Raw genomic sequence first — 23,880 nt, forward strand, 5'->3', positions numbered from 1 at the left:
AAATAAGTCTCTCACTGTTGCCGCCTGCTACCGACCCCCCTCAGCTCCCAGCTGTGCCCTGGACACCATCTGTGAATTGATCGCTCCCCATCTAGCTTCAGAGTTTGTTCTGTTAGGTGACCTAAACTGGGATATGCTTAACACCCCGGCAGTCCTACAATCCAAGCTTGATGCCCTCAATCTCACACAAATCATCAAGGAACCCACCAGGTACAACCCTAAATCCGTAAACATGGGCACCCTAATAGACATTATCCTGACCAACCTGCCCTCCAAATACACCTCTGCTGTCTTCAATCAAGATCTCAGCAATCACTGCCTCATTGCCTGTATCCGCCACGGGTCCGCGGTCAAACGACCACCCCTCATCACTGTCAAACGCTCCCTAAAACACTTCTGCGAGCAGGCCTTTCTAATCGACCTGGCCCGGGTACCCTGGAAGGATATTGACCTCATCCCGTCAGTTGAGGATGCCTGGTCATTCTTTAAATGTTACTTCCTCACCATATTAGACAAGCATGCTCCGTTCAAAAAATGCAGAACCAAGAACAGATATAGCCCTTGGTTCACTCCAGACCTGACTGCCCTCGACCAGCACAAAAACATCCTGTGGCGAACTGCAATAGCATCGAAGAGCCCCCGCGATATGCAACTGTTCAGGGAAGTCAGGAACCAATACACGCAGTCAGTCAGGAAAGCAAAGGCCAGCTTTTTCAAGCAGAAATTCGCATCCTGTAGCTCTAACTCCAAAAAGTTCTGGGATACTGTAAAGTCCATGGAGAACAAGAGCACCTCCTCCCAGCTGCCCACTGCACTGAGGCTAGGTAACACGGTCACCACCGATAAATCCGTGATAATCGAAGACTTCAACAAGCATTTCTCAATGGCTGGCCATGCCTTCCTCCTGGCGACTCCAACCTTGGCCAACAGCCCCGCCCCCCCCGCTGCTACTCGCCCAAGCCTCCCCAGCTTCTCCTTTACCCAAATCCAGATAGCAGATGTTCTGAAAGAGCTGGAAAACCTGGACCCATACAAATCAGCTGGGCTTGACAATCTGGACCCCCTATTTCTGAAACTGTCCGCCGCCATTGTCGCACCCCCTATTACCAGCCTGTTCAACCTCTCCTTCGTATCATCTGAGATCCCCAAGGATTGGAAAGCTGCCGCGGTCATCCCCCTCTTCAAAGGGGGAGACACCCTGGACCCAAACTGTTACAGACCTATATCCATCCTGCCCTGCCTATCTAAGGTCTTCGAAAGCCAAGTCAACAAACAGATCACTGACCATCTCGAATCCCACCGTACCTTCTCCGCTGTGCAATCCGGTTTCCGAGCCGGTCACGGGTGCACCTCAGCCACGCTCAAGGTACTAAACGACATCATAACCGCCATCGATAAAAGACATTACTGTGCAGCCGTCTTCATCGACCTGGCCAAGGCTTTCGACTCTGTCAATCACCATATTCTTATCGGCAGACTCAGTAACCTCGGTTTTTCTAATGACTGCCTTGCCTGGTTCACCAACTACTTTGCAGACAGAGTTCAGTGTGTCAAATCGGAGGGCATGTTGTCCGGTCCTCTGGCAGTCTCTATGGGGGTACCACAGGGTTCAATTCTCGGGCCGACTCTTTTCTCTGTATACATCAATGATGTTGCTCTTGCTGCGGGCGATTCCCTGATCCACCTCTACGCAGACGACACCATTCTATATACTTCCGGCCCTTCCTTGGACACTGTGCTATCTAACCTCCAAACGAGCTTCAATGCCATACAACACTCCTTCCGTGGCCTCCAACTGCTCTTAAACGCTAGTAAAACCAAATGCATGCTTTTCAACCGTTCGCTGCCTGCACCCGCACGCCCGACTAGCATCACCACCCTGGACGGTTCCGACCTAGAATATGTGGACATCTATAAGTACCTAGGTGTCTGGCTAGACTGCAAACTCTCCTTCCAGACTCATATCAAACATCTCCAATCCAAAATCAAATCAAGAATCGGCTTTCTATTCCGCAACAAAGCCTCCTTCACTCACGCCGCCAAACTTACCCTAGTAAAACTGACTATCCTACCGATCCTCGACTTCGGCGATGTCATCTACAAAATAGCTTCCAACACTCTACTCAGCAAACTGGATGCAGTTTATCACAGTGCCATTCGTTTTGTTACTAAAGCACCTTATACGACCCACCACTGCGACCTGTATGCCCTAGTCGGCTGGCCCTCGCTACATGTTCGTCGTCAGACCCACTGGCTCCAGGTCATCTACAAGGCTATGCTAGGTAAAGTGCCGCCTTATCTCAGTTCACTGGTCACGATGGCTACACCCACCCGCAGCACGCGCTCCAGCAGGTGTATCTCACTGATCATCCCTAAAGCTAAAACCTCATTTGGACGCCTTTCCTTCCAGTTCTCTGCTGCCTGCGACTGGAACGAATTGCAAAAATCTCTGAAGTTGGAGACTTTTATCTCCCTCAACAACTTTAAAAATCTGCTATCCGAGCAGCTAACCGATCGCTGCAGCTGTACATAGTCCATCTGTAAACTACCCACCCAATTTACCTACCTCACCCCCCATACTGCTTTTATTTATTTACTTTTCTGCTCTTTTGCACACCAGTATCTCTTCTTGCACATGATCATCTGATGATTTATCACTCCAGTGTTAATCTGCTAAATTGTAATTATTCGATTTATTGCCTACCTCATGCCTTTTGCACACATTGTATATAGATTCTCTTTTTTTCTACCATGTTATTGACTTGTTTATTGTTTACTCCATGTGTAACTCTGTGTTGTCTGTTCACACTGCTATGCTTTATCTTGGCCAGGTCGCAGTTGCAAATGAGAACTTGTTCTCAACTAGCCTACCTGGTTAAATAAAGGTGAAATAAAAAAATAAAAAAAATGTCTGGCTCCAACTATATTGACACAGGCGAAACCTGGGACAATAATGCTTGACTATAGTGTGCCACAATGGGCAAGCAGTGTAGTAAATGCTGTAGACATTGACAATACAACATGAGAGCTCGACAAAATCTGGTTGCCATGACATACAATCAACTGGACCTTGAGCTGAATAGCAATTCTGTGCTGAACAATGACAAACGGTGGCGTAGGGCTGGGCCGTATATCATATTTCATAAAACGGGTTGTTTGGATCCTTGATGCGGATTGGTTGATATGCAGGAGATGTGGGACAATAGCTCTCGCAAAATAACATGGTGTTAATGTCAATTCCACTGTCCACGCAGCCCAGGCAGGAAATTCATAAACATCTACATATTATTTGTCCATGCTACTATTTGGTTTGCAATAGTCGGCGGTTGTATAAACCTATCTGTCAGCCTCTACGACCTGTGCAACAATCTCTCCTGTACCAGTAGCCTAGCTAGCCCAAGAATGAACATGAAACTAATAATTCACCAAGGAAACCGTAAACACTCCGAATTCCAGTGCTGGAGTGCCATTTTAGCTGGCAACGATGTGAGTGGGACGTCCCATTCTCCGCCTAAGAAGAGGCAAGCACCAGCCCTTGGCTTCACCTTGTCAAATGATAATTCCCAGGTTCTCAGGCATTATTGCTTAATTACTACATAGGCCTAACGGTATTTATCCACGCACTGGTGTGGATTTTTACTGTACCCTCTCTAACAGTATTTTATATGTTGTATTTGTTACATTAAATAATTCAGTAAACTATTTCAAATCATTCGTTTTTAAAAATCGCCAGCAAGAAACTGCTAACAGCTGAGCTAGGTAACTTGCAAGCACAACAAGTCTACAACTTCGGGAGTAGAGACCCCCGAAAATTGTCGGACTGCCGTCTAGTGGCAAAAGTACGATTTATTTTGTTCACAAAAAAATGGAAATACTAAAAGACAAAAGAAACGTGCCAGTGTGTAAATTATACATTAGAAATTTATGACATTTCTGGAAGTGAATGCTTGAATTGAACAAGTAGCCCAACTAATTATACATTAGAAATTTATGACATTTCTGGAAGTGAATGCTTGAATTGAACAAGTAGCCCAACTACACACCTGGAAACCATTGGTCGAGTACCAGCATGAGGCTACAAAATAACATTTTGATGCAATGTTCTACAAATAAGACTACTTTAGTGTCAGTTTTGTCCTCCTATTATTTTTTTGTTGAAGTTCGGTTGAACAGTATAAAGCAATCAGAATGGAGAAAGCCCATAAAAACCAATTATAAATAATTTGCTGCCATCCTAGGTTCATGCACTAACCATAAAGCATATTTAGAACTGTTATTATTCAAAAACATCAAATACTGTCAGAAATTTGAAATATATTATATTTTCAGAGATCCTATTAAATTACTAGTTTATATGTCATAAATCCTCAAAGTTCCAGAATGGTCTAAAAATGGCAGCCAAGTGGTCAGGGAAAAATCCAAACAAGATTAATTGGAATGAATGGCAGTAGAAGCATAGGTGATGCATTTCCTGCTTTTAAGAGTCTAGCTACAGTTTCAGATATGATATGTTCCTAATTTTGTTCGAAAGTTGTTTTCATTGCAAGTTAAAGCTTACTGTTAGCTAGCTAGCTGATGTTAGATGGCTGGCTCGCTAGCTAGCGTTACATTTATGATCTGTGTGTAGTGATGTTCTCAGAAAGCCATTTCACATTGCTAGTTATAGCCTAATGTTAGGTAGCTAACTAACTAACATTGAACCTATTTGGTTAACTTTAGCTAGCTATGACAATCGGTTTGTATTGCTGGTACTCTATGGATTGGGATTATGGGTCATTGTTTAGCTAGCTAGCTACATGTCTGAACAAAATACCCCAAGTTAAAGCTTCCTGTTAGCTAGCTAGCTGACATTAGATGGCTGGCTCGCTAGCTAACATTACATGTACTATCTGTGTTCTCAGAATGCCATTTGCATTGCTAGGTATAGCCTAATGTTACCTAGCTAACTAACATTGAACCTATTTGGTTAACTATAGCTAGCTATGACAATCGGTTTGTATTGCCGGTACTATATGGATTAGGATTATGGTTAATTATTTAGCTAGCATGTCTAAACAAAAGACAACACTTTGCAAGATGATTACATGACCCATAAAGTTAGCTAGGTGTGTCTGACGGTGATTATGGCTATCTATTGTATAATAATGCCAAAATATTTGTATCTTGAATTTGTCTTTGAGCATCAGTAGAACACGCCTGACTCTCCTCCACCAGTCATACAAGGAGAATGGTCTAATGCCCATCAAAAAGAGAGCTGACCCAAGCAAGTGCAGCTTACACCTGAAGCATGAGGACTTGCAGCGAGTTGTGAATTTCAACAACTACGCAGAGGATAATGCAATAGTTTTACCAGGACGCCACCCAGGACACAAACACTTGGTGGAAAGCTGCTGCCATCCCATGTGACAAAATCAGCGGTGTGGCGTCTCTACAAGGAATCGATGACAACACTTTGTATGTAAAGCATAAACAACACGTTTTGATCATTTAATTTACCTCCAACATGACTTGCACAACTTTTATTGATCTCACATTTTTTTTGTTATTTCCTGTTTTCCAGCCCCGATGCTCTGGAGCCTGGTGTTGTTGCCGCCAAGGAGCGTTCGGACTCAGTCGGGACCAGGTTTCAGCTGCCGAGACATCCTTCCTCCCATAGATGGTCTGCCTGCACCACCTGGACTGGATACAGCTAGACAAATGTATCTTTTTGAGAAGATCAGGGAGCTTTGTGACGAAGAGGCTATGGACATCATATGCCCTGCACCAAAATCAAGGGCAGGACAGAAACAGACTCTCCGAATATAAATTCCCTTCTTCATGCTTGGTTCGGATGGACCAGTAATCAGGACTATCTGCAGTGCCTTTATTCAAATGACTCTCTCCTTTTTTCCTGCTGCTCAGCCACTTTACCCCTGATTGTATGCATAACTACCTCATCTATCACCGATATCGTTATTGTACATAATGTATATTATTTTATTTATATTGACAATATCTGATATTGCTACTGTGCAAGTAACCATTTGGCTGTACCGTTTACAGCTTCTGTAGAGATCCATACACTTATCTAATATTTAAAAATATTTTCTACATGAAATTTTTACTTAATTGTAGGCTACTACTTTTAGTGTTAATCTTTACTACAGTTCTCAATGTTTAGTACGTGACCTCACATGTGAACCCTTAAAGAGATGGGTGGGGCTGGCTTAAGAGGGTGTGGACAACGCTGAATGGGTGTAGACAAAGGAGAGCTCTCCAGTAGATACCAAAACATTCAAAGGTCAGTTTATCAACTTTCAAAGCAGAATTACTTTCCCATTGTTCCTCAAAATGCAGTGTATGGTATACCATTTTGTAGCTCTGTGTCTCTGCTTTTATTCAATGTAAAAAACAAATTTCAAATTTTGCTACCTAAGACCAAATCAAGGTGGTTGGTCACATTTCTTTCGGGGTTTGGTACAAACAGTGGCAAGTCAAATTCAAGGACTTAAGTACTTTTTCAAACACTTACATTTATTTTCAAGGACCATCAATTTGTAATAGTTCCTATTATGCAACTGTTTCTAGTCGCCACCATATATCGCCACAACCTCATGAGGGAAAAAAACAAATTAACTATTCATCACTATCTTACAAGTTCTACTCAATAATAGACGTTTGACTACATACATGGAGTGGTAAGTCAGTACTGATGATGTTGACTGATTTCCTTATATGTACTGTAATTCAGTAATTTTTTTGAAATTGTAACATTCATATTTGTTCAGTGTACATGATAATAATCTTAAAATTAAATGTAAAATGTCTTTATATTTCACAAAATGTTAGGTCCCACAGGCTGTCCCAACACAAAAGGATCCTAAGTTTGGAACCCACTGTACTACTAACGGCTCTCCGTGCTTGCTTTAATTCTTTTTCTCTCGGTGTATCTCCTTTGCCTCGTTCATTGCATCCTGACTCACCACTGTCACTACTCACTGTAAAGAAAAGGCATTTTGTTATGAGAACTTATAGTAGCCCATCTTTTGATTATAGCTACCTTAATTTCAGTCAACTGCTCCTGCTGAGGTCAAGCTCTGTTCAACATTAGCTTCCAACTTCATCCTTCTAGCCAACTAGTTATAGCTAGCAACCTGGCCAACAGCCAGAGCACTTGAGCTACCTAGCTAGCTAGACATCTGACTGAAATATCAGCGACTATTTACCAGTTGTACATTCATTTTTCGAGTGTCAGTTTTTTTTTTCCTGTTTGGGGGATGTCTGCTGACACAGCAGGAGTCAAGGGATGCTAAAAAAAATCCCACTGTCAGCAGCGTCTCCCACTTGCCAGTGTAGGTCTGGGCTGATGTAGTTCATTTCAACTCACAGCCTGTCGTGGGTGGAGTCTCGTTGGACAGAGTGGTGAATGAATGCACTGCAAACAAGGCAAATACAAGGGAGCAGGTGAACATAATGAGCATACATGAAACGTTCATGATTCCACTCATTCGCAGAGGTATGTGCGATTAGAACTCAGATCAAGAAGCCTTCTGACTGTTGAACAACGCTGGGAACGCAATAAGTGTGTAAACGATATTTAACAAAAAAAAGCGAGTAAACTATTTCACAAATAAAAAGGTGAGTAAATGACGTTAACGTGTTTACCCTCCACTACATCCCTGGATGGGTCTGGCAAAACCATTCATAAACATAAATATCCTGCCAAGCAAGAAGGAATCTGCATTTGCCCGTCATTTTAGCTATTGATGTGACGTTTGGAGGCGCCTAATCAGTCAGTTCTGTACCTGCTTGGCAGAGTCGCAGTGTGGTTGGACTGAGCGAACTTGCCTAGCAACCAGCATATAAAACACGAGAAAATAAAACTCAGTAGTCTGCCAGGAAATGAATTCACAAGACCAATACATTGTTCTAATATTCTTCATATTAACATATTTGATCATTTTCTGTTGTCCTCTCATTTTAATTCAAGTACTTTTCAAGTACCAACTTCAGAAAATGTCAGATTTTTAAGGTAATCCAGTACTTGAATTTCAGAGTGCCAAATGCAAGTACATTAAGCACGTTGTGCGAACCATGTTCTTTGTATATATCCATTATAATGATCCTGATAAATTAATTTGCTTTGATTAGAGAAGCTGACAGTCACATCACATTAATTTGCATGGTACGGTGGTGATCGCAACAACTGCAACATGTTGCACAGGTCGGATAGGCACACAGCGAGGTTTATATTAACCCCCGCTGAACCAAACGCTAGCCTAGTACAGGGTTTTTTCTGGATCAAAAATGGGGCTTAGGTGGTGGTCGTGGCGGGGGCATGGCTAATGATGGTTGGCTGAACTAAAAATGTTGGCCGAGGCGACAAAATGTGCTGTTTTAAAGCTAATTTCCTGCAATTCTACATATTTTGCCATGAGGCTGAGAGAAAAATGTGCAGTTTTATAGAAAATGTACTGCAATTCCACATTCTGTCATGGCTTAAGCTATACGAGTGACTCAAACATAACAAAATCAAATGACAACAATACTCCTGAATGTATCATTTTTTATATTTTAGATCTTAAAGATTAAAAAAATATATAGGTCCATTATCTTTTCTACATAGATTGTGGTTTTAGAAAAAAATAGTTTTTTATAATTTTAAATAAATAAATATATATACACACACATATACAGTTGAAGTCGAAAGTTTACATACACTTAGGTTGGAGTCATTAAAACTCATTTTTCAACCACTCCACAAATTTCTTGTGACACAAGTCATTTTTCCAACAATTGTTTAGAGACAGATTATTTCACTGTATCACAATTCCAGTGGGTCAGAAGTTTACATACAATAAGTTGACTGTGCCTTTGAACTGCTTGGAAAATTCCAGAAAACAATGTCATGGCTTTAGAAGCATCTGATAGGTTAATTGACATAATTTGAGTCAATTGGAGGTGTACCTGTGGATGTATTTCAAGGCCTACCTTCAAACTCAGTGCCTCTTTGCTTGACAGCATGGGAAAAGACCTCAGAAAAAAAAATTGTAAACCTCCACAAGTCTGGTTCATCCTTGGGAGCTATTTCCAAACGCCTGAAGGTACCACGTTCATCTGTACAAACAATAGAATGCAAGTATAAACACCATGGCACCACGCAGCCGTCATACCGCTCAGGAATGAGACGCGCTCTGTCTCCTAGAGATTAATGTACTTTGGTGCGAAAAGTGCAAAATCAATCCCAGAACAACAGCAAAGGACCTTGTGAAGATGCTGGAGGAAACAGGTACAAAAGTATCTATATCCACAGTAAAATGACTCCAATATCAACATAACCTGAAAGGCCGCTCAGCAAGGAAGAAGCCACTGCTCCAAAACCGCCATAAAAAAGCCAGACTACGGTTTACAACTGCACATGGGGACAAAGATCATACTTTTGAGAAATGTCCTCTGGTCTGATGAAACAAAAATACAACTGTTTGGACATAATGACCATTGTTATGCTTGGAGGAAAAAGGGGGAGGCTTGCAAGCCGAAGAACACCATCCCAACCGTGAAGCACGGGGGTGGCAGCATCATGTTGTGGGGTACTTTGCTGCAGGAGGGACTGGTGCACTTCAAAATAGATGGCATCATGAGGACAGAAAAATTCTGTGGATTTATTGAAGCAACATCTCAAGACATCAGTCAGGAAGTTAAAGCTTGGTCGCAAATGGGTCTTCCAAATGGACAATGACCCCAAGCATACTTCCAAAGTTGTGGCAAAATGGCTTAAGTTCAACAAAGTCAAGGTATTGGAGCGGCCATCACAAAGCCCTGACCTCAATCCCATAGAACATTTGTGGGCAGAACTGAAAAAGCAAGGAGGCCTACAAAACCTGACTCCGTTACATCAGCTCTGTCAGGAGGATTGGGCCAAAATTCACCCAACTTATTGTGGGAAGCTTGTGGAAGGCTAAGGAAACGTTTGACCCAGGTTAAACAATGTAAAAGGCAATGCTACCAAATACTAATTGAGTGTATGTAAACTTCTGACCCACTGGGAATGTGATGAAAGAAATAAAAGCTGAAATAAATCATTCTCTCTACTCTTATTCTGACATTTCACATTCTTAAAATAAAGTGGTGATGCTAACTGACCTAAAACAGGGAATTTTTACTAGGATTAAATGTCAGGAATTGTGAAAAACTTAGTTAAATGTATTTGGCTACGGTGTATGTAAACTTCCAACTGTACCAATTATATTATTACAAATTCCTGTGTGATAATTTCTCTGTAAGTATATATTTCTTTGGTACTGGCAGCCTACGTGGTATAAACTGTGTAAATTGAGATGAATACTGTGTCTGAAACGGAAAAAAATGACAAAGCAAATAAAAACGTGGTCAAAATATTTAAATAAAGAAGCTGCCATGCAGGGCCATGCTGCCATGCAGTAAGTGGTTCGTTTCAGCTCGTTGTATCTTGTTATTGATACCGTCTCTTGTTTTGAGGTGTTTTCACTGATGTCATGTCTATGCTAATGTGGCAAAAATGCACTAGCTAGCTAACCAACAACTGTAAATATGTATTTGAGACAACAAGTGCTCATTGTACAAATGTATGTTTTCAATAAACATTTGGAGACTTAATATAGTTTACATGTTGTCAACAATCTAAGCCAACCCCGCCTGTTTTGTCCCGTAGTTGGGCACATGTTTAGCAACAAAACTGACAACTAACCTGTCTATAACTCCCTGCTATCAACCAATCAGCATTCAAACTTTCCATTTTATAATGTCAGTTCGTTTGAAAAATAATTGGAATCATTACACTTAAACTGGCTGACTAGCTAGCTAACAAACATAGTCAAATGTTTTTCTCCTTTGTTCTATTGCGTTAAGACAATGCCATTGTCATGGAGAATGTGGTTTTGTTATAACCTATTACTAATTTTGAGATACTGAAATGATTGCAATCAGGCTTTATTGTAGTCCAGAGGTATACCAAGCGTCATACCTCTGTTAGGAAAAATGGAACTATCAATCCGCTTAAAACAATTCCACATAAAGTCAATTAAGGTACTGGATTATACATGTTTTGAACAAAGTGTGCAGTAATTCAATCTAAACACTTAGCCAGTGGGTCAAACAACAAGCATTCCTACATCAGCTTACATGAGACTTAGTGCTGAATAAATGCCTGTAGCCATGGGTGACAAGGCCTATGTGAGCCTGTGTGTGTGTGTGTGTGTGTGTGTGGGGAGGGTTACAATTAGGGTTAGGGTAAGGGTTCGTAGTTACGGAAAATAGGATTTTGAATGGAAATACATTTTAGGTCCCCATGATGATAGAAGAACATAACGTGTGTGTGTGAACTTGTTTTCCTACCTTATCAGGACCCCAATGTCCTAATAATTCACCTGAATGTCCTGATAAGGTAGGAAAACAAGAACCTGAATTTGGTCAATTGCTATTTTAAGCTTAAGTGTTCGATTTAGGGTCTTTGTGTTAAGGTTAGGTAAATGTTTTCCCCTGAAAAAGTCCTGAAATTTCACAAAAACACAGCTGTGTGTGTGTGCCTGTGTGTGTGTGTGAGAGAGTATTAGTGTGCATGCATGATTGTTTGTCATTGGGTATATGTGCTCACAGGGAGTCACATGACATTCTGGAAGAAAGAGGAAACGCAGAACAAAAGCCACAATGAGCTCAAACTAGACACCAGTTCAAAGACTGGGGTTTCCTCTGTCCCAATAGCACACTGAAAATAGCATTTATCCATGGAGTACTGTGGTCAGACCTATAAAAAGAGGTGTGAGAGCCCCTTTGGATTGTGGAGGATGAGCTTTTTTACTGTGGCCACCAGACAATTAGGCGAATGCTCAGTAGATAGTTTGAAATGTAAACAGCATTCTTTCTCTGCAACACAGCCAACTACATTCCCTTGGTCAGTTCCAATATTTCAAAAAGGAAAACAGAGTACATATTTGCTTGCGGAAATAGTTGATGTGGTGAGCAACAGCATCATCCAAACCTGGCTGAAATGACCAAAACTTCTGTAACTGGGCAAACACATGAACATAAAACTAAGACTATAAAATATAGCCTAGTCTATAAAAAATGGAATAATAATGAAATGTATACCTTTGAGTGATATATAACTATGGTGTTTTAAACACTTCAAGCTCACTTGGACTGAGTTTTGAAACCGTCAGCAAAACTCCTTTCTGCAGCAGATTCTCCTGCTTCCTATCATTTCTGTTCCTGTTGTAAGGATGTAGCCCAGTGTTTCCACTAGTTTTTTTGCAGCAGTGGCTTTTTTAAAAGGACATTCTAGGGTTGGGCGTTATACTGTATTTATCATATCCCGGGGTATTTTGAAATACCCACAGTAGGGTTTTTAATAGCATAGGATTAGTATAATTTTTTTAATACATTTATTTTTTATTTTTTTATTTCACCTTTATTTAACCAGGTAGGCTAGTTGAGAACAAGTTCTCATTTGCAACTGCGACCCGGCCAAGATAAAGCATAGCAGTGTGAACAGACAACACAGAGTTACACATGGAGTAAACAATAAACAAGTCAATAACATGGTAGAAAAAAAGAGAGTCTATATACAATGTGTGCAAAAGGCATGAGGTAGGCAATAAATCGAATAATTACAATTTAGCAGATTAACACTGGAGTGATAAATCATCAGATGAACATGTGCAAGAAGAGATACTGGTGTGCAAAAGAGCAGAAAAGTAAATAAATGCAGTATGGGGGGTGAGGTAGGTAAATTGGGTGGGTAGTTTACAGATGGACTATGTACAGCTGCAGCGATCGGTTAGCTGCTCGGATAGCAGATTTTTAAAGTTGTTGAGGGAGATAAAAGTCTCCAACTTCAGAGATTTTTGCAATTCGTTCCAGTCGCAGGCAGCAGAGAACTGGAAGGAAAGGCGTCCAAATGAGGTTTTAGCTTTAGGGATGATCAGTGAGATACACCTGCTGGAGCGCGTGCTGCGGGTGGGTGTAGCCATCGTGACCAGTGAACTGAGATAAGGCGGCACTTTACCTAGCATAGCCTTGTAGATGACCTGGAGCCAGTGGGTCTGACGACGAACATGTAGCGAGGGCCAGCCGACTAGGGCATACAGGTCGCAGTGGTGGGTCGTATAAGGTGCTTTAGTAACAAAACGAATGGCACTGTGATAAACTGCATCCAGTTTGCTGAGTAGAGTGTTGGAAGCTATTTTGTAGATGACATCGCCGAAGTCGAGGATCGGTAGGATAGTCAGTTTTACTAGGGTAAGTTTGGCGGCGTGAGTGAAGGAGGCTTTGTTGCGGAATAGAAAGCCGATTCTTGATTTGATTTTGGATTGGAGATGTTTGATATGAGTCTGGAAGGAGAGTTTGCAGTCTAGCCAGACACCTAGGTACTTATAGATGTCCACATATTCTAGGTCGGAACCGTCCAGGGTGGTGATGCTAGTCGGGCGTGCGGGTGCAGGCAGCGAACGGTTGAAAAGCATGCATTTGGTTTTACTAGCGTTTAAGAGCAGTTGGAGGCCACGGAAGGAGTGTTGTATGGCATTGAAGCTCGTTTGGAGGTTAGATAGCACAGTGTCCAAGGAAGGGCCGGAAGTATATAGAATGGTGTCGTCTGCGTAGAGGTGGATCAGGGAATCGCCCGCAGCAAGAGCAACATCATTGATGTATACAGAGAAAAGAGTCGGCCCGAGAATTGAACCCTGTGGTACCCCCATAGAGACTGCCAGAGGACCGGACAACATGCCCTCCGATTTGACACACTGAACTCTGTCTGCAAAGTAGTTGGTGAACCAGGCAAGGCAGTCATTAGAAAAACCGAGGCTACTGAGTCTGCCGATAAGAATATGGTGATTGACAGAGTCGAAAGCCTTGGCCAGGTCGATGAAGACGGCTGCACAGTAATGTCTTTTATCGATGGCGGTTATGATGTCGTTTAGTACCTTGAGCGTGGCTGAGGTGCACCCGTGACCGGCTCGGAAACCGGATTGCACAGCGGAGAAGGTACGGTGGGATTCGAGATGGTCAGTGATCTGTTTGTTGACTTGGCTTTCGAAGACCTTAGATAGGCAGGGCAGGATGGATATAGGTCTGTAACAGTTTGGGTCCAGGGTGTCTCCCCCTTTGAAGAGGGGGATGACCGCGGCAGCTTTCCAATCCTTGGGGATCTCAGATGATACGAAGGAGAGGTTGAACAGGCTGGTAATAGGGGGTGCGACAATGGCGGCGGACAGTTTCAGAAATAGGGGGTCCAGATTGTCAAGCCCAGCTGATTTGTATGGGTCCAGGTTTTCCAGCTCTTTCAGAACATCTGCTATCTGGATTTGGGTAAAGGAGAAGCTGGGGAGGCTTGGGCGAGTAGCAGCGGGGGGGGGCGGGGCTGTTGGCCAAGGTTGGAGTCGCCAGGAGGAAGGCATGGCCAGCCATTGAGAAATGCTTGTTGAAGTCTTCGATTATCACGGATTTATCGGTGGTGACCGTGTTACCTAGCCTCAGTGCAGTGGGCAGCTGGGAGGAGGTGCTCTTGTTCTCCATGGACTTTACAGTATCCCAGAACTTTTTGGAGTTAGAGCTACAGGATGCGAATTTCTGCTTGAAAAAGCTGGCCTTTGCTTTCCTGACTGACTGCGTGTATTGGTTCCTGACTTCCCTGAACAGTTGCATATCGCGGGGGCTCTTCGATGCTATTGCAGTTCGCCACAGGATGTTTTTGTGCTGGTCGAGGGCAGTCAGGTCTGGAGTGAACCAAGGGCTATATCTGTTCTTGGTTCTGCATTTTTTGAACGGAGCATGCTTGTCTAATATGGTGAGGAAGTAACATTTAAAGAATGACCAGGCATCCTCAACTGACGGGATGAGGTCAATATCCTTCCAGGGTACCCGGGCCAGGTCGATTAGAAAGGCCTGCTCGCAGAAGTGTTTTAGGGAGCGTTTGACAGTGATGAGGGGTGGTCGTTTGACCGCGGACCCGTGGCGGATACAGGCAATGAGGCAGTGATTGCTGAGATCTTGATTGAAGACAGCAGAGGTGTATTTGGAGGGCAGGTTGGTCAGGATAATGTCTATTAGGGTGCCCATGTTTACGGATTTAGGGTTGTACCTGGTGGGTTCCTTGATGATTTGTGTGAGATTGAGGGCATCAAGCTTGGATTGTAGGACTGCCGGGGTGTTAAGCATATCCCAGTTTAGGTCACCTAACAGAACAAACTCTGAAGCTAGATGGGGAGCGATCAATTCACAGATCGTGTCCAGGGCACAGCTGGGAGCTGAGGGGGGTCGGTAGCAGGCGGCAACAGTGAGAGACTTATTTCTGGAGAGATTAATTTTTAAAATTAGAAGTTCGAACTGTTTGGGCATAGACCTGGAAAGTATGACAGAACTTTGCAGGCTATCTCTGCAGTAGATTGCAACTCCTCCCCCTTTGGCAGTTCTATCTTGACGGAAAGTGTTATAGTTGGGTATGGAAATCTCAGAATTTTTGGTGGCCTTCCTAAGCCAGGATTCGGACACGGCAAGGACATCAGGATTGGCAGAGTGTGCTAAAGCGGTGAGTAAGGCAAACTTAGGGAGGAGGCTTCTGATGTTGACATGCATGAGGCCAAGGCTTTTTCGATCGCAGAAGTCAACAAATGAGGGTGACTGGGGACATGCAGGGCCTGGGTTTACCTCCACATCACCCGAGGAACAGAGGAGTAGTAGGATGAGGGTGCGGCTAAAGGCTATCAAAACTGGTCGCCTAGAGCGTTGGGGACAAAGAATAAAAGGAGCAGATTTATGGGCGTGGTAGAATAGATTCTGGGCATAATGTGCAGACAGGGGTATGGAGGGGCGCGGGTACAGCGGAGGCAAGCCCAGGCACTGGGTGATGATAAGAGAGGTTGTATCTCTGGACATGCTGGTCTCAATGGGTGAGGTCACCGCATGTGTGGGGGGTGGGACAAAGGGGGTATCAGAGGTACGGAGAGTGGAACTACAGGGTCCATTGCAAACCAAAACAATGATAATGAAAACTAGCCTGAACAACAGTATGCAAGGCATATTGATATTTGAGAGAGACATACAATAAGGCATAAAGTGATTGCAGGTCTTGATTGGGAGAGCTAGCTAAAACAACAGGTAAGATAACAGCAGCAATAACAGGGTGCTAGTCTAACACAGCAACAACAGGTAAAAATGGCGACGACTAGGCAGAGAGGGTCGGATTAACTACACACAGATCCTGAGTTAAAGCACAGAGCCGACAGATAAAACACAAATAAACAGAATGGAGTACCGTGAATTAATGGACAGTCAAGAATGCATCAGCTATGTAGCCAAGTGATCATAGTGTCCAGGGGGCAGCCGTAGATGGAGCAGGGAGGCCTCGCGGCGTTTAAAGTTAGTAGCCCGGGGGGTGGTCTGCTCAGACGGAGGGGGTCTGCTCAGACGTGGTCATGTCGACAGAGAATCCAAGCCAGATGGCGATGGCGAAAGAGAGGTTGTGAATTGTAGAATTGTGTTTGCTAACTGGTGCTAGCTTCGTGGCAGTGGCGCTAGCTGCGCTAGCCGCAAGCTAGCTGTGAGGATCAGAAGCAGTGGCTCAGGGATTACGGCAGGAATCCGGCGTTGTTGTCGAGAGACAGTCCGATGCTGGTAAATTGGTGCAAAAAAAAAAAAATGGCTAAATTAGCTTGTAGCTGGTATTGTAGCCCAAGAATTCGCTGGTAGACCTCTTCAGCTAGCCGGCAGATGGGCCTAGCTCGAGGCTAGCTCAAGGCTAACTGGTGCTTGCTTCGGGACAGAGGTGTTAGCCAGTAGTAGCCACTCGGTTGCAGCTAGCTAGCTGTGATGATACGGTGTAATTGTCCAGAGCTTGCGTCAGGAATCCGGTGATGTGGTAGAGAAAAAGCAGTCCTATATGCTCTGGGTTGATATCGCGCTTGCAGACTGGCAGGTATTGGCCCGGTATTGAAGCTGGCTGTGTCCGAGTTGAGGGTGAAGACCGCAGCAGTGGCTAACTGACTACTAGCTAGTAGCTAGTTATCTGGCTAGCTTCTGATTGGGGTTACGGTTCTAAAGTATAAAAAAATAGCAGGTCCGTACCACATTGGGTGAGGCGGAATGTAGGAATGTATATTCAGTTCCTAGATGGAAAGTGAAATTAAAATATATACGAAATGTATACGAAAAATACGAAGACTATTTACTATTTACACGCGACAGGACAATACAAACACACGTCCGACTGCTACGCCATCTTGAATCCCCACATGTGGATATTTGTACTTTTTTAATATATTTTTTAATATAAATTTTACCCCCTTTTCGTGGTATCCAATCGCTAGTAATTACTGTCTCATCGCTACAACTCCCGTACGGGCTCGGGAAAGATGAAGGTCGAAAACCACGCGTCCTCCGAAGCACAACCCAACCAATCCGCACTGCTTCTTAACACAGCGCGCCTCCAACCCGGAAGCCAGCCGCACCAATGTGTCGGAGGAAACACCGTGCACCTGGCCCCCTCGGTTAGTGCGCACTGCGCCCGGCCCGCCACAGGAGTCGCTGGAGCGCGATGAGACAAGGATATCCCTACCGGCCAAACCCTCCCTAACCCGGACGACGCTAGGCCAATTGTGCGTCGCCCCACGGACCTCCCGGTCGCGGCCGGCTGCGACAGAGCCTGGGCGCGAACCCAGAGACTCTGGTGGCGCAGCTAGCGCTGCGATGCAGTGCCCTAGACCACTGCGCCACCCGGGAGGCAATATTTGTACTTTTTAAATAAATGCCTGCAGTGCAGTCAATTTGTGCATTAATAGATAAAGCGTTGCCCATGCTAATAAAGCATTTTGGCCACTAGAGGCCTCTATCATTCTCTATGATCTAGATGCCCACTCAGATCAACGATCCCTCAGAAGCTAACTTTTTTTGTCATGTCAAATAGTGGTAACATTATTAATCCCGGATCAGGCAACAAATATCATTACACATTTGCAAGTAAGTAAACAGGCGCATCATAAACAAACTCTCTAGTCCCGATTAGTCAAAGCCCTCTCCAAATTGTCTTGGCACCGACTTGAATAAGAAGGACCCTGGATCTAGATAGGTGTTTGCTATGAGCCCAGCTGGCCTATTGGTTTATTCCTATGGTGATCTGGCAGTGGTTAGTGTTGATAGCTTCGCCTCCGTTGAAAAGTTGTTTCCCTTGAAATAGCACTAGCGCTTGGGGGTCGTTTCAGCTGAAACATTCAACATGCAGACGCATCTCTCCGTCCAGACTTCAGAGAGCTGGGGCCGGTAGGACCCCAGTCTTCGCCAGTTCTGTGCACACAGTAACTGGAGTGTTTCCAGCATCACACACACAGCAACAGCTGCTCCTGATGAATCTACTGTACGTCCAGCTCTCTCCATCTACCCTCAGAAGAATCAGTCAGCCGGCTCTGTCTGTCTAGCTCTGTCTGCAAGTTAAGTAGCACCTGTCTTGGGGTGGGGAGGGATATAGAAAAGGGCCGAGAGGAGATCCCGTGGTGGCATGCCGATATGGAGGTTTTCATGTGCTTCCTTATTGGTCAACAGACCCCACTGTCTAAAGAGGAAAATTTAGTCATCGTTCTAGCCTCGATACCAGTGGAGGCTGGTGGGAAGAGCTATAGGGGGACGGGCTCATTGTAATGGTTAGAATGGAATTCATGGACCAGAGCCAAACATGTGGTTTCTAGGGGTGTAAGAGTACACGTAAGAGTACGGAACCATTCAGTACAGGGACCTTGGTTCAGTCCGGACTGTGAACCCGATTACATACAAAAAAAAATAATTCAATACAAACACTAGGCCTATAGGCCATGCCTACGCTGCGTTGGAGGCCTATGCCTCTTGAGTAAATCTGAGCTGAAAAAGAAACCGGAATAGCCTGAAATTAATTAAAACAACTAGACTATGCCCACATTGTAACCAAAATTCTAATCTTAATTGCCACATTTCAAACTGTCCTTTTGAGGCGCAACGGGGAACTAGTTCTGTAGGATAGAGAGTGGTGGGGTCGATAAAGGATCATCGTTTAAATCTCCAGTTTGGGAACATTTCGGCTTCCCAATAGATTATAACGGTGAAGGATAGTAAGGTGTGAATAAAACGTTAACAGTATGTCGCCAAGCTCTACGAGAATAGCCTATGCAGCTGCCAACACCTCAAATGTCGACAGATTTACACCGACATCACCCCAGTATACCAGAGCAAGACGGAAACTCATAGAAATAATATAACATCGTCTCTCCTCGGCATTCAAACATTCCTTGGCAACTGATTCTGACTGGTCCAAATAAATTACAAGAGCGATAGGTAAGCTATGTTTATATTTTTTACAGTCTTTGATTTATAGCCGCGGATATGCGCCCATTCACGGTGGTTGAGAACGGGAGGGGGTTTCAGCACCTTGTGAAAGAGCTTGAGCCATGTTACGAACTTCCCTCTTGCACCCATTTCAGCAAACAGGTACAGTGGTTTCTCCTTTAAAAGTTGTGTCATACTGCAGCAATTCTATGGAACGTTATTTCAATTGTCAGCCATTTTTACCATTAATGCTAGTTGGTACTAGTTTGACCACCAAAGGCCAAAACATTTATTTCTGTTTTTAGAGGGAGAGAAACGCTGAGCCAATTGTGTGCCACCCTATGGGACTCCCAATCACGGTCGGATGTGATACATAATAATAATAAAAATTATTATTTTTCCCCCCTTCTACATGTTAAAAGGTTCCAATTGATAAACATGTTTTATCAATTAAGATATTTGAGTTTAACCACAATATTTGTTGTATTATTTGTTCTGTATTTCCTGGTAGATTAAACTGAAATTGTAACCAATCACGGCCGGTTGTGATACAGCCAACATAACTGAGAAATACATTTGGCGATAGAATGCTCCCCCTACCCTCTTTCTAGGCAAGTCTATTGTCCTGCTAATAGCCAGAATGGCGCTGTACAACATAACCGTGTGTGTTTGAAAGAGTATTTTCCAGTAAGCAACAATTCGCTTTCCTTAATTAGCCTACTTTGTTCCAATATTTCTGTCATTCAGTGGATATTTATTCTTATAGTAAATCGTTATGGAGCCATAAGGAAATAAGCATCTGCATTTTTATCAACATTGTATTAACGAAAGCATAAATATGCCGATGAAGAAATACAGTACTGTACAGTATATGCTTTATCCGACATTTTGCGGTTGCAGGAGGTCGCCCACACTCATTTTAAACATTTGGATAATAAAGCATTTTGAAGATAGAAGCCACCTGCATTTTTTTATTAGGCTACTATGCTGTCTGACAAGTAAATATAGCCTACAGTACATACTGTAGTAAACATGGTGAGTGCCTAATCGCCGATTGTCCTCACTTTGATTATGCTGTAACAACATACTGTAGCACCATGACCTCTATTCATTTAAGTGAGCATTTTAGGGCTTTCAGGATGAATGGAAAATCTACTGGAGACATTTAAAAGAATACTGGTAGACTTGGGGATTTTGGTCACGGTCAGTGCTATTCGCAAACACTATCAGATGCCTGTGCTACGCTGAATGTGAAAGCCCAAGAAAATAAACAGGTACAGTGGGAGACTACTGTAAAGTGGGTCTAATAATGCTAAAAAGAATGCTTAAATAAAGTGACTGCTGGTCTTTACTGTATGCTGCACATTTTTACATTGTATTCCATTTCCAGCGAGACTATTCAAGCCATCGACTCACTAATGAATGAAGATGAGCGATCGGCAAAGGCCATCTGTAATCTGCTGGCATCACGGCACAACATCAACATCGCTCTAATCACAGTCAGAAGACAGTTGAAGAAACTTAGCCTTCATTTCTCAGAACAAGAATAGACTGACGAGTTTCAGAAGGTCTTTGTTTCTGGCCATTTTGAGCCTGTAAATCGAACCCACAAATGCTGATGCTCCAGATACTCAACTAGTCTAAAGAAGGCCAGTTTTATTGCTTCATTAATCAGCCCACAGTTTTCAGCTGTGCTAACATAATTACAAAAGGGTTTTCTAATGATCAATTAGCCTTTTAAAAATGATCAACTTAGCTAACACATTAGCTAACACAACGTGCTATTGGAACACAGGAGTGATGGTTGCTGATTATGGGCCTCTGTACGTCGATGTAGATAATCCATTAAAAATCAGCCGTTTCCAGCTACAATAGTAATTCATAACATTAACAATGTCGACACTGTATTTCTGATCAATTTGATGTTATTTTAAAAGGGACAAAAAACATGCGTTTCTTTCAAAAACAAGGACATTTTGAAGTGACTCCAAACTTTTGAACGGTAGTGTACATACATACATACTTTTTTCCAGAGCATTAACCATGTGTGCTTGTTTTGTACTGTTCTGTAGTTTCGACCCGATGATTCGTCTGACAAAGAACTTTGCGTCCTGCAGGCCCAGGCATGGATCAAAGCTGGTGAGACATTCAATGACGTCATCTTCACAGACGAATCAACCATGGCCCTTGAGCAATTTGCTCAAAATTGTTACAGAAAAAAAGGAAGATAAAGCAAGCCGAGTCCCAAGCATCCGCTCAAACTCCATGTGTGGGGGGCAATTTCTCACCAGGGACCAGGCCCATATTTGACTTTTGATGGTAAGTTTGGCTATTTACAAAGCAAAAGGTAAATAAAATATTGTAGCCTACACATCACGGACTGCTATGTGTTCCACAATAATTCACTGTTGCCTCCTTTTTCAGGAATCATGGCTAGAGATTTCTTTGAGGAAGAAATCATCAAGAAATATGCTGGACCCTATGCCAGAGAGGTGTTTCTGGCACCACATCGTTTCTTTCAAGGTAGGATTATAGCAATATTTTGTTATGTTTAGGCCTATTTACATGTATATTTCTGGTATTGTACCTAATTTTGCCTGTTAGGCAAAATTTCTTTTTTTCTTCTCCAAAAGCAGACAATGACCGAAAACACACTGCCGCCCGGTTTGCATTGCCGCCCGGATTGCATTGCAAATGAGGGCATAAACTGGGTCAAGACGCCAGCAGAGTAAGTAGACCTTCATGTAGTAAAATAAAGGTAAAATAAAATAAATAAAAAAGACCAACACCACCTACGATAGGCCTACAGTATATCTAAAAACATATTTTTTTATCTCTACATGTAGGTCTCCTGATTTAAACCTGATCAAACTTGTTTGGCATCAACTGAAAACATTCATCCGTAACTGCCAAGCCTACAAGCAAAGATGAACTGGTCAAGTAGGGGGATGTTCCCACCTACAATAGCCAGGCTATAAAGAGTCTATTGTCCTGCTAATACTGTAGGGCTCTCCACCTGCTACAGTACACTTGTGAAAAACAAATGTTTATAAACCTGTTTTCAAAATGCCACCAGCTGTCCATCACTACTGTAAATAAAAACACAGCATCTTGTTTACATTCTTTATTGTAACCACAATGTCACAAATAATTTGTATCTACCTTTCAAATTACTTTTCGAAATTTGCGCTTTTCATGTAATTTTTTGTTAAATCCAGTTCGGATTTAAGTATAACTTTTGGCTGACGCCTTTAGTGAGAGGTCTAAGGCTTCAATATTTAATCATATCTGCCCTCCGAATTCATATCTAAGCGGCATTTTTCACACCATTATTAGTTACATTGTTTTAGTTTGAACATGCAGACAGGCACTAAGAACAGCAAGAACGTTTCCCTAGTCAGTGGATCAAGCTGGAGAACTGCAAGGCAATCCCCATTGTGCGCCACTCGGGAGCCATAACCAATATACACTGCTCAAAAAAATAAAGGGAACACTTAAACAACACAATGTAACTCCAAGTCAATCACACTTCTGTGAAATCAAACTGTCCACTTAGGAAGCAACACTGATTGACAATAAATTTCACATGCTGTTGTGCAAATGGTTAGACAAAAGGTGGAAATTATAGGCAATTAGCAAGACACCCCCAATAAAGTAGTGATTCTGCAGGTGGTGACCACTTCTCAGTTCCTATGCTTCCTGGCTGATGTTTTGGTCACTTTTGAATGCTGGCGGTGCTTTCACTCTAGTGGTAGCATGAGACGGAGTCTACAACCCACACAAGTGGCTCAGGTAGTGCAGCTCATCCAGGATGGCACATCAATGCAAGCTGTGGCAAGAAGGTTTGCTGTGTCTGTCAGCGTAGTGTCCAGAGCATGGAGGCGCTACCAGGAGACAGGCCAGTACATCAGGAGACGTGGAGGAGGCCGTAGGAGGGCAACAACCCAGCAGCAGGACCGCTACCTCCGCCTTTGTGCAAGGAGTAGCACTGCCAGAGCCCTGCAAAATGACCTCCAGCAGGCCACAAATGTGCATGTGTCAGCATATGGTCTCACAAGGGCTCTGAGGATCTCATCTCGGTACCTAATGGCAGTCAGGCTACCTCTGGCGAGCACATGGAGGGCTGTGCGGCCCCACAAAGAAATGCCACCCCACACCATGACTGACCCACCGCCAAACCGGTCATGCTGGAGGATGTTGCAGGCAGCAGAACGTTCTCCACGGCGTCTCCAGACTCTGTCACGTCTGTCACATGTGCTCATGTGCTCAGTGTGAACCTGCTTTCATCTGTGAAGAGCACAGGGCGCCAGTGGCGAATTTGCCAATCTTGGTGTTCTCTGGCAAATGCCAAACGTCCTGCACGGTGTTGGGCTGTAAGCACAACCCCAACCTGTGGACGTCGGGCCCTCATACCACCCTCATGGAGTCTGTTTCTGACCGTTTGAGCAGACACATGCACATTTGTGGCCTGCTGGAGGTCATTTTGCAGGGCTCTGGCAGTGCTACTCCTTGCACAAAGACGGAGGTAGCGGTCCTACTGCTGGGTTGTTGCCCTCCTCCACGTCTCCTGATGTACTGGCC

General features: G+C 43.5%; 1 protein-coding gene across 2 annotated transcripts in view; it reads right to left on the bottom strand.

The window, feature by feature from the left end:
• Nucleotides 1-23,880, bottom strand: part of LOC139531920 (anion exchange protein 2-like) — a 99,342-nt gene that overhangs the window by 57,477 nt on the left and 17,985 nt on the right. Inside the window, exon 1 of one of the 2 annotated variants that reach the window (XM_071328896.1) lies at nucleotides 5,533-5,655. The exons of the other annotated variant lie outside the window; for it this stretch is intronic. The gene's annotated coding sequence lies outside the window, so the exon portion shown is untranslated. Of the gene's footprint in view, nucleotides 1-5,532; nucleotides 5,656-23,880 lie in introns of those variants that run through there. 2 annotated transcript variants of the gene reach the window in all.

Source organism: Salvelinus alpinus, chromosome 10 (assembly GCF_045679555.1).
Source record: "Salvelinus alpinus chromosome 10, SLU_Salpinus.1, whole genome shotgun sequence".
In the NCBI taxonomy this organism is placed as follows: domain Eukaryota; kingdom Metazoa; phylum Chordata; class Actinopteri; order Salmoniformes; family Salmonidae; genus Salvelinus; species Salvelinus alpinus.